This window comes from Aegilops tauschii, chromosome 7 (genome assembly GCF_002575655.3).
Source record: "Aegilops tauschii subsp. strangulata cultivar AL8/78 chromosome 7, Aet v6.0, whole genome shotgun sequence".
In the NCBI taxonomy this organism is placed as follows: Eukaryota; Viridiplantae; Streptophyta; class Magnoliopsida; order Poales; family Poaceae; genus Aegilops; species Aegilops tauschii.
The window spans coordinates 200,578,972-200,590,193 of NC_053041.3; positions in this window are offsets into that span (position 1 = coordinate 200,578,972).

Sequence of the window (11,222 nt, forward strand, 5' to 3'; positions counted from 1 at the left end):
TACATCTTATATGTCATCAGCTTAGTTTAGATTTGCTTTGTGTGAATGCCACCTGTTTGGTTTCTATATCATACTCCCACCATTTCTAAATATTTGTCTTTTTAGAGATTTCAACAAGTGACTACATACGGAGCAAAATGAGTGAATCTACACTCTAAAATATGTCTATATACATCTGTATGTGGTAGTCCATTTGAAATCTCTAAAAGGACAAATATTTAGGAACGAAGGGAGTATATGGGAATTATGCAATGCCATCTTCTTTGGCCAGACATCATATACGTGAATCATGCAATGCCATCCTGTTTAGCCAGTCATCGTATATGTGAATTGTATCGTGCCATATTTTTTTATAATGTATTCCATTTGTCAACAATGTTTATGCATTCATCTACTCTTCCTGTGCATCAGCCATTTGAGTCGGTCATGGGAAAATCTGGAGTGAAAACAAGGTCTTCTGAGTAGTCAGTGCTACCTGTCGATGCAGATTTCTTGCTTGTTACAGATAGCTCCTCAAAGGAGGATTCAGAGACAGATGACCAGTCGTATTCCCCCCCCCCCGAGGTGCATGCTCTAACTTGGCAGGGTTATATTTCTCATATCATGCATATGGTGTCTTGCATTGCCATGCCATCTGCTTAGATTAGACATGCTTTGTGTGAATGCCTCCTGTTTGCTTTCTATATCAGATATGTGAATTATGCAATGCCATGTTTTTTAGCCAGTTATCATATATGTGAATTATGCACCACCATGTAGCCAGGCATCATATATGTGAATTATCTCATGCCATCTTTTTTTCATTACGTATTCCATTTGTCGACAATCTGTGTATATTGAACTACTCTTCATGTGTATCAGCCATTTGAACCGGTTATGGAAAAATCAGGAGTGAAAACAAGGTCTTCAGAGCAGGCAATGGTACCTGAGCATATATCTCGATGGTTACAGGGAGCTCCTCAGAGGAGGAGACAGATGACCAGTCCTATATCCCACCTGAGGTGTATGCTCTAAGTTGCAATGTTTATATTTCTCATATCATGCATATGGTGTCTTGCAGTGCTTAGTTTAGACATCATATGCACAATACTGAATTCCATCTGCTTACTTTAGAGATCATACATGCGAGTGCCAGCTGCTTAGTATATGAATCAACTATGTCAATTGTATCATGCCATCATGTATACTTAGACAACATGTATGTGAATTATTTCATCCCAACCTATTTGAGAAAGACATCATATAGTTTTGTCATGTCAGCCTGTTTAGATACTCATATGTTGAATTATGCCATTATATCCTGTTAAGTTATCCATCATATATCTGAAACTGTGTCATGCTATCCTGTTTAGTTAGGCATCATATATGTGGAATTGTGTCATGCTGTCCTGTTTGGTTAGACAACATATATGTGAATTACCACATCTGTCTATCATACCATGTATGTACGTTCAATTTCTTTTCTTGTTTATCAGCCATTTGAATTGGAGGGGGTGATGGCAGTATCTAAGGGAGCAAAAACCCGTTCTTCACAAAAGACAGTGCTACCCGTCGATGCAGATAGAACCATGGTTATACTGGCCCACAAACTAGCCCCACCACACATAATCGAGACTCTTCCAGATTGCACACTTACACCGTTGGGCAGAGAACCAGCTACAACCCATCTAACCCCAACCCCAGCGGATAGTAACCCACTTCTAGTTGACAAAGCACCATGTCCACCATAGATTACCCCCACACGAGCAGTTTGTAAAGCAACTGCAGTGCCCAAAGCACGAAGACCACCACAGCGAACCCAAACTCCACGTTTAAAGTAGAAGAGCAACTGTTCTTAGGTTAGATTCCATAGCTATGGTCCATACTCCTTTGCTGTTGCATCACTGTATTTACTCAAACCAACTACTTTCAAATTTGAAGTATCCAATTGAAACTCCAATGGTGCAACATGTGCATTTTAAACCTATTTCTTTAACTGGATTGCTGTTCTAACTTCTAGCTCTATGTTGATTTCAGTTTCAATTGTATAAACAGTTATGTTCTCATGTGATGCACATTACAAGTGTTGCCAATGCTGTGTAGTTTCTCACACTTATATTCTGTCTATGCTGTTGTGTCTTAAAAATATATGAGTTGAATTGTGTCTCTATCTTGCTTAGGCAACATAAACTAGAATGATATGGACAATACAGTGACCATAGTACATAGATATCTGTTTGTTTCATGCTGTTATCCTGTCCACCTTACTACTGAACTAGTTTACCAAAATGAGTTTCGTATACTACATGCTAAACCTGTGATGTGTCTGCTTGTTTCTCTTGTAGTATGCGAACAGAATATTGGAGAAGAGCACCCCACTATGCAATGGTAGAGAAAGTAATGTAGATAAGGTTCAAGATAGTGAGACAGCCTTGTTGGTCTCCAAGAAAGGTGATAAAAACGATCTTGTAGATAGTGAGAAAACCCCACAGTCCTGCGTTGATGTAGTGTTCGAGTTACTGGCCAGTACCGCTGGCACAAGCTCTTGGAACTCGTTGCCTGAATCACTTCGGCTTCTTTAGTCTCAACTACAAGCTGAAAGGCATCAGTCAGCTGTGCTACGACAAGAAGCCGAAGGACCGAGGAAGTCCCTGCAGAATTCAGATGCATACTTTCTTGTGCAACAGCAAGTGCTGGAGGATTTAAGCGCCAAACAAGAGAAAGTTAATAAGCTTGCTAAGCATCTTGCCATCATTATGGGTACCCAGGATATTGTTTCTTGAGCTCTTTTGAAGTGGTTTTAGTTATGGACTTGTTTTGCTGCGGCATTTATTTGCACTGGTCGTTGTCGGTGTCAAAATCGGCGGATCTCGGGTAGGGGGTCCCGAACTGTGCGTCTAAGGTCGATGGTAATAGGAGATAGGGGACACGCTGTTTACCCAGGTTCGGGCCCTCTCTATGGAGGTAATACCCTACTTCCTGCTTGATTGATCTTGATGAATATGAGTGTTACAAGAGTTGATCTACCACGAGATCGTAATGGCTAAACCCTAGAGGTCTAGCTTGTATGACTATGGTAATGAGTCTCTCTCTTCTCATGACTAAGTCCTCCAGTTTATATAGACACCGGGAGGATCTAGGGTTACACAAGGTCAGTTACAAAGAAAGGAATCTACATATTTGGTCGCCAAGTTTGCCTTCCACGCCAAGGAGAGTCCCATCCGGACACGGGTGCAGTCTTCGATCTTCACATCTTCACAGCCCATCAGTTCGGCCCATAGCTAACAGGCCGGACGCCCGAGGACCCCTTAGTCCAGGACTCCCTCAGTAGCCCCTGAACCTGGCTTCAATGACAAGGTATCCGGCGCGTAGGTCTGCTTTTGGCATTGCAAGGCGGGTTCCTCCTTCCAAACTCCAAGATAGTCTTCGGACATATTGAACGTGTCCGGACCTGTAACATAAGTTTTGTATACTTCCACAGAGGGCAAAATAATTTATAAATCTAATCCACCGACAACTGTTTATAGTGTGATGCCACGTCGCCGTCGGGACATTACATTAAATCCGTTGTTGGCATGCAGCCTCGGGTTTCGAGGCGCGGCTTTATTGACACGTCTTATCCAAGCCGAGATCGTGTCCCCTTTATTAAGGGATTCTTATTAACACAAACGTGGGTAACCCAACCGTCTATGTGGACAACTCTTGGGAAACAGGCAAGTTTCAAGGCCCGGGAGTTGACGTTTAGATACTCACGGCCTTTATAAAGGGGTACAGATCCGCCTCCCCCTCTTCCACGTTTACTTCTTCCCAGCCCTTGCTATCTCGAGTTCTAAAACCCAAGTTTCGACCACCTCAAACCTAAGTCATGTCCGGATCCAGCCTTCCCGGTCGGTGGGTGGCTTCTTCTGTTACAGAGGAGGATATTATGAAGCTTAGGGCGATGAGATATCTGACCGCAGAAATCCTCCATGGGCTCCCTGCCGAAGGGCAGGTTATCCCTACCCCCAGATCCGGCGAGAGGGTCGTGTTCATCTCCCACTTCCTCTGAGGTTTAGGCTTTGCCCTTAATCCCTTTGTACGAGGGCTCATGTTCTACTACGGCTGGATTTTCACGATCTGGCCCCGAACTCTATTCTTCTTATCTCGGCGTTTATCGTCACATGTGAGGCCTTCCTTTGAATCCCTCCACACTTCGGCTTGTGGCCCAAGACCTTCAATGTGAAGCCGCAGATGATAGGGGGAAGCAGGCAGAGTGTGGTGGTGCCATCGTGAGCAAGCTTAATAGCGCTCTTTGGCTTAAAGGATCTTTCACCGAGTCCTCTGACCTATGGCAGCAGGAATGGTTCTATATCACCGAACCCCGAGGCTCCAAGTGGGCGGCTACACCTGCGTTTCGATCCAGCCCTCCGATTCAGCTCGCGTCATGGATTAATAAGGGGTTGGACTGGGGGTCAATTGATGAGGTACAGACTCTGCAGAGCCGCTTCCGAAGCCTCCTCGAGAGGGACATTGATCTTATCAACATTATTCAAGTAATGTTGGTTCGTCGGACCTTGTCGTGCCAAAGGCGGCCTCTCCGCCTGTGGGAGTTTAATCCCAAAGGGTCGCGGACACTTCAACACTTCTTCGGCACTACGCACAAAGGGATGTGGAAATTATTTTTCGGGAAACGAAAACAGTGGCCGGATACTACCAAAGACATCGGCCTGGACTGTAACCATCCGGACACCATGGTAAGTATCCACCCGCCGAATACCTCCTAATCAGGTATCCTGTGGTAAGTCACTAAGCAAACCATCTTTTTCCAGGGCTGGATAAAGAAAGCGGAACGGATTAGGTGTCCGACCCCTCTTCCCGAAGACTCAGTGGACCCGTGTTAACAAGGATGCTGGCACCGGCATCATACCAGGCGCCGGCAGAGGAGGGCAAGGTGGAGAGTGGGAAGACCCGGGATGACCTTCGTTCCGGAGGTAAATTAGATACCGCGTCCGAAGAAATCGACACTTCTTCGCCCGAAGACAAAGGCGAAGGAGAAGAAGTATCCCTTCTCCATTCAGGAAGAAAAGGGCCGCCTCCGAAGGTTGGGAGGGGCGGTCTCCCAAGAGGGGCAAGATGCCATCGTCGGGCGGCTCGGGATTGGAAGGCGACGCCGTTGAACAGCTCCGTCGTGAGGACAAGCCTTCGACCAAATCGTAAGTGAATCCGGGGTGCTTTGATCGCATCCCGTTCCTTTCCTGTTACCGAAGAGACATGTAACGTGCATGTGTATTTTTACAGTTCAGCACAGAGTTTTCCTGGGCAATCCTCTTTTTGGGAGATCTTCTCCCAGAGATGATGGAAAGCGAGACGCCTCCCCCGACCTCCTCGCCCAATAAGGCAGAAGACTCCAAAGTGTCATCTCGGAGGGTTTTTCTTGATCAACAAGCGGCGCGGGGGATGAAAGAGGCAGTACCCGAAGGTGAACCTCCGATCGTCCGGGATTCGGGGGCCAACAATGAAGGCCCCGGACTATCCGGTTTTCAGCCAACGATGATTCTGGATACGGGTGAACGGGTTCCTTCAAAGGATGTTCGTGCTCCTACAGTGGCTTGCGGAGACCCGGCGGTGCTGGATATGTTGAGGGATATGCTGCGAGAAGCATCTGTCTCGGAGGAACAGCGTACCTTCATGGGTACGGTGGTTGAGAAGATTCTGTCCGTGAAGAGCGGATTGAACGAAGCCTTCATGAGCCTGCTAAGAGGCTTCGAGGTTTGTGTCGTAATATTTTCAACTATATTTTATTTTCAAAAATGCACATGTGTATAGGTAGTAGCCCCTGAGACTTGGGTTGGCTTCCCATGGGAGGCGAACGGAGGATAAAGAAGAAACACTCAAGGACTAATTTGGTTAATTGGAACATAGGTTGTTTCCCCCCTGACTACTACCCGGACTACGGATATTGCCGAGCTGCAGCGGAAGCTTGATGTGGCAGGGGATGACATTGCGTTAATCAATATGCGTCTTGACGAGTCGCAAGGTATGTATTCGGAGCAGTCCTTACACATACGTGTTTGTAATATAAGCGTGACGCTGAAAGTTGCATACTGGGATATGCATGGCTGCAGATGGTGCCACCGCTGTTGAGATTCTTCGGGTGGAGCTGGCCCAGGCCAAGGAGTAGGCCCGGTTAGTAATGCGACTGCCGAAAAGGCATCGGCTGAATTAAAGGCCGAACAAGCTGCTCGGCGCCAAGACGACGAGAAGATATCCACGATGGCGCTCGAGCTTAAAAATTCTACTAGCCGCTGTGAATTTCTTGAGAAGGAGAATGAAGCCAAAATGGCTGACCTTCACAAGGCCTTGCGAGAGGGCGAGAGAAGCGCGGTCTGAATCCAGAGCAGCCCATGAGGAGATCCGGCAAGCTGGGGAGATTGCGGACGGTAAGCCCTTTTTGCTACGGACTAAGTTCGGCGATCCGAACTATGCTCAGCTTAACCAAGTGTGGAGTTCTCCAGACGAGTTTTTAGACTTGCCGAAGAGTTCTTCCGATGCGGCGCAGTTTTACCAAGCGCGAGAGGGGTATGCAACAGAGAAGCTTTTCTGGTCACAATTTGGCGCATCAAAGCGCCCTCTGTTGCTGAATGAACAGATGTCCCAATGGGCCGAGCTTCATAGGATATCCGGCGCTGCCATGAAGAACGTCATAATCCGGCTGTGGCCGACCGAGCCTATTCCGAATAGCTACTTTGGCTTGGTGCAGCGGCTTGTTGATGCGGCGCCACGTATCAATGCTGTTAAGCGGTCGGCGTGCATTGAGGGGGCATGGATGGCCTTTGCCCGTGTCAAGACATACTGGGGGAAGATGAAGGCCATCGATGTTGCGGCGAAGAGTCCACCCAAGGGCAAGGACCATCATGCACCGGAGCATTATTTTGAGGACGTCTTAGAGGCTGCCCGCTTGATAGAGGTCAATGCTCAAAATGCATAATGTTCAAGTGAACTTTGTACGAATTGTAAAAGATAATTTTTATAATCAGTCTATATTTTAGTTTTGCCTGAAGGCTTTTGTTCCTCCTGTGCGGCCGTTTGTATATGACCTGAAAGTTTTCCAGTCGTCGGCTTCAACCCCCTCGTAGGAAATGCGGAGGTGTTCGGAAAAGCATTTGATCACTCTTGACCCAACGTCTTGGTCCGCCAAGGAGGTGTCAATGCGGTGAACAAGGCAACCAGACTATAGGGCGTTAACACTTTCACTTAGCCATAGGAGTTTTATGGTGGGTCTACGATATAGCCCCTGGTATGTACGCGGCTTATTATCGTATGATGCGTTTACATATTTGACCCGGGAGAGATCCTTGACACGGAAGGAACCGCAAAAGATTCCAATAAGTCATCGAGTGGTTGACCAGCTCTCGTCGCATCATGACAGTCAGTTTTCGGCTTTCTCTACTGAGGTGCTTAACCAGGTTAATCGGAAGCACAATCGTAGTAGTACTCCCTTTACTACCTTGCCGATATAGCGGAACGTAAGGTAGCAAGCACAGGAGCCGGGCAACCCAACTATTGACCCAAGACATGATTCGGAGCTGATGCATATAAGGCCAAACTCGCGACGCCGAAGTATGCTATAGAGCTGTTCAGACTTGTCAACAACTCGTTTTGTTCCCATACCGAGCCCCCGGCCAGTTAAGCCGAGGTGTATGTTTGAAACAACCGTAGGGGCAAAAACTCGGTCTTTTTAGAAAAGAGTGGTTTATTTTTACCGGGATCTGAGTGATGTGCCAATCGTTTATATAAATAACAAAACCACACCCTGGCTATTTTACATGCCAAGGGTGGAAGGCTAAGGATAAAGGTACTTTACAGGCTCGAAATACTGAGTACGGTCTATAAAAAATTATTTTGGACCTCCTGTCGCACGTCTGCGTCGCCTGTCCTCGGTTAGGGTATTCCTTGACAGAAATGACTTTTAGATGAGTGTATGAATCCGAACTCTGATAGAGCCCGTGGGTGACCAGCCTTTGAGTCATCTGTAGATAGGGTAGTAAAAAAGGAAAGATAGTTAGGAAAACAAGAGAGTTTATGGGAGTGCTTGTAGGCCTATCCTTACTGTGCTTCCATCGATGCCCAGGGTATTTTAAGTGCATAATTATGTATGCGTGGAACCGACTTCGCAAGTGTATTAGGCGAGCGGCGGAAGCTGAGCTGCTAGTCCAGTATGGACATTGACCGGCCGTTGAACAGAGACCGGCGGCGCCCTGGCCGATGAGGTATGCGGTGAGATGAGGCCGCTTTGTAGCTCGGCTGAGACATCCATAGTATGATCTTCTGTATGGGGGGAGTTTTCCATGTATTCACCTCTAGGGGTGTATGTAACATATACCATGTTTACTGTTTTTACTTCGGGAGGAAACTGCTTCTGTCCCCCGGCGTTCTGTTGGTGAGTCTCTTCTCCGTCGCTATTGCCGTGCGGCCCCTTCTCCTTGTGTCCGACATTCAACTTGCCGGACTGTTTGAAAACCCAACAGCTTCTATTGGTGTGATTAACTGGTTTATTGGGGTGGCCATGAATCTGGCAGGGCCTGTCCAATATTCATTCTAAATTGGATGGTCTGTCCCTTTTTGCCATGAACGGCTTTTTTCGTTGGCCAGGTCTGGGGTCGCTGAATCCTGCGTTGACCGCTGTGTCACGTGTTCCCTCATTGTTATTGAGGTGCTTGTTTCTATTGCGTCGTGGCTTCCCATTACTGTCCCGGACTTCGGAAGTTCCTGGGTCGTTGGCGCTATTGCTTCTACGAGCGAGCCAGTTGTCTTCTCCCGCGCAAAAGCGGGTCATCATAGCCGTAAGGGCTGACATGGATTTTGGTCTTTCCTGACCAAGGTGGCGGGCGAGCCACTCATCCCGGACGCTGTGTTTGAAGGCCGCTAGGGCTTCTGCGTCAGGACAGTCTACGATTTGGTTCTTTTTAACTAAGAACCTAGTCCAGAGCTTCCTGGTGGACTCCCCGGGCTGCTGGACAATGTGACTTAAATCATCGGCATCCAGTGGCCGGACATATGTACCCTGGAAGTTGCTGCGGAAGGCGTCTTCCAGATCATCCCAACTGCCAATTGAGTTTTCAGGCAGACTGTTTAACCAGTGCCGAGCTGGTCCTTTGAGTTTTAACGGGAGGTATTTGATGGCATGAAGGTCGTCTCCGCGGGCCATATGGATATGGAGAAGGAAATCCTCAATCCACACCGCGGGATCGGTTGTTCCGTCGTATGATTCAATATTTACGGGTTTAAACCCTTCAGGGAATTCATGATCCATCACCTCATCAGTGAAGCAAAGCGGGTGTGCGGCTCCTCTATAACGGGCCACAACGCGACGTATCTCTGATGGAGTTCGTCTGTGGTTTTCGGCCCGGGCGTGACTAGGTTCGGTACGTCCGAATAGATGGCCGTCGTCGCATGTTGAGGTGCATGTTTGCGATCTGTAGATCGATCTGGTATATCATGTTCTGTTGTCCAGGTCCTGCCGAGTGTCGTGTTTATAATTCCGGACTGCTTTATATTTGTTTTCATGCTCCAGTGGTATAGGCTGTTGTTCGGCTTGAATTGCCGCTTCCTCCTGACCACGTAGTGGTCTGTTAGCCGTATTGCGCGAGGGAGGTACGGACTTCGGTGCATCCTCGTCAAACTAGGGCAGTAGTTTGCGCTTCGGGTAACTCTTGGCTGGGCGTTTGAGGCCGTATTCTTCGGCTGCTAGGACATCAGTCCATCTGTCGTTGAGCATATCTTGGTCAGCTTGAAGCTGCTGTCGTTTCTTTTCCAGGCTTCTTGCTGTGGCAATGAGCCGGCGCTTGAAGCGCTCCTGCTTGGAGGGTTCCTCTGGCACGACGAATTCTTCATCGCTGAGGCTTGTCTCATCTTCAGAGAGCGGGTGATAATTGTCGTCCTCTGAATTGTCATGTGTGGCCTGTTCATCACGGCTAACTTGCCCGTTTCCTGGTTCCCCCTGTTCGGAAGTTGCCTCAACAGGGTCTTCATCATTTCTGGCATTGTCCGAAGTATTATTTTCTCCAATGCCAGCATTGCTGTCTTTTGAACGACGTGACTTAGAGTGGCGCCGAGGACGCTGGCGTTTTTGCTGTATCTCAGGAGGTTTATTCTCGAGTGGATTTTCTTTGTCGTCGTCGTTGGTTGTTTTGGGTGTGTCCACCATGTACACATCGTACGAAGAAGTGGCCGTCCAGCGTCCAGTGAATGGCTGATTTTGGTTTTGCTCCTCATCAGCATCGTCGTCCATACCGTCGATGTCTTCGGAGTCATAATCAAGCGTGTCGGTTAAATCCTCGACTGTGGCTATGAAGTGGGTGGCGAGTGGGAAGCAAGATTCTTCATCATCAGCCCCTAGTTTGAACTGAACATAGTTCGGCTGTGAGTCCCCCGCCAAGGACAGGCTCTTTAAAGAGTTTAGCACATCGCCCAAAAGCGAGTGCTGGAAGATGTCTGCGGCGCTGAATTCGAAGATCGATAAACAATCAAGTTCGGCGTCCGCAGGCTAACATGGTTCGGAACTTATGACCGGAGACGAGTCCGGAGTTCTGGTGGCACAAATACTGTGTGAGGCTTATGTCCATGAGCGGCTCTAACGCCGGGGAATCTGCGGCCTCCGTGGTGGGGTTGAACCTCCAATCCTTGGATGGCGCAGTATGCTCCGGATCTAAGGCCAGAGTAGTTACAGGAGCTATCTCCTGAACGCGGTCCGATGACAGATTTAGGTCATGTTCATCGAGGTGGTCAGGAGCGGTCGCCGCGGTCTCGAATCCGGCGAAGATCAAATCTCCGCGGACATCCACGACGTAGTTCAAGCTCCCAAATCTGACCTAATGGCCAGGGGCGTAGCTGTCGATCTGCTCCAGATGGCCAAACGAGTTGGCCCGAAGTGCGAAGCCGCCGAATATGAAGATCTGTCCGGGGAGAAAGGTTTCTCCTTGGACAGCGTCATTGTTGACGATTGAAGCGGCCATCGAAACCTTTTTGGGGATGGCACAGTGGAACTCTCAATGAAAGCACCAATGTCGGTGTCAAAACCGGCGGATCTCGGGTAGGGGGTCCCGAACTGTGCGTCTAAGGTCGATGGTAACAGGAGACAGGGGACATGATGTTTACCCAGGTTCGGGCCCTCTCTATGGAGGTAATACCCTACTTCCTGCTTGATTGATCTTGATGAATATGAGTGTTACAAGAGTTGATGTACCACGAGATCGTATGGCTAA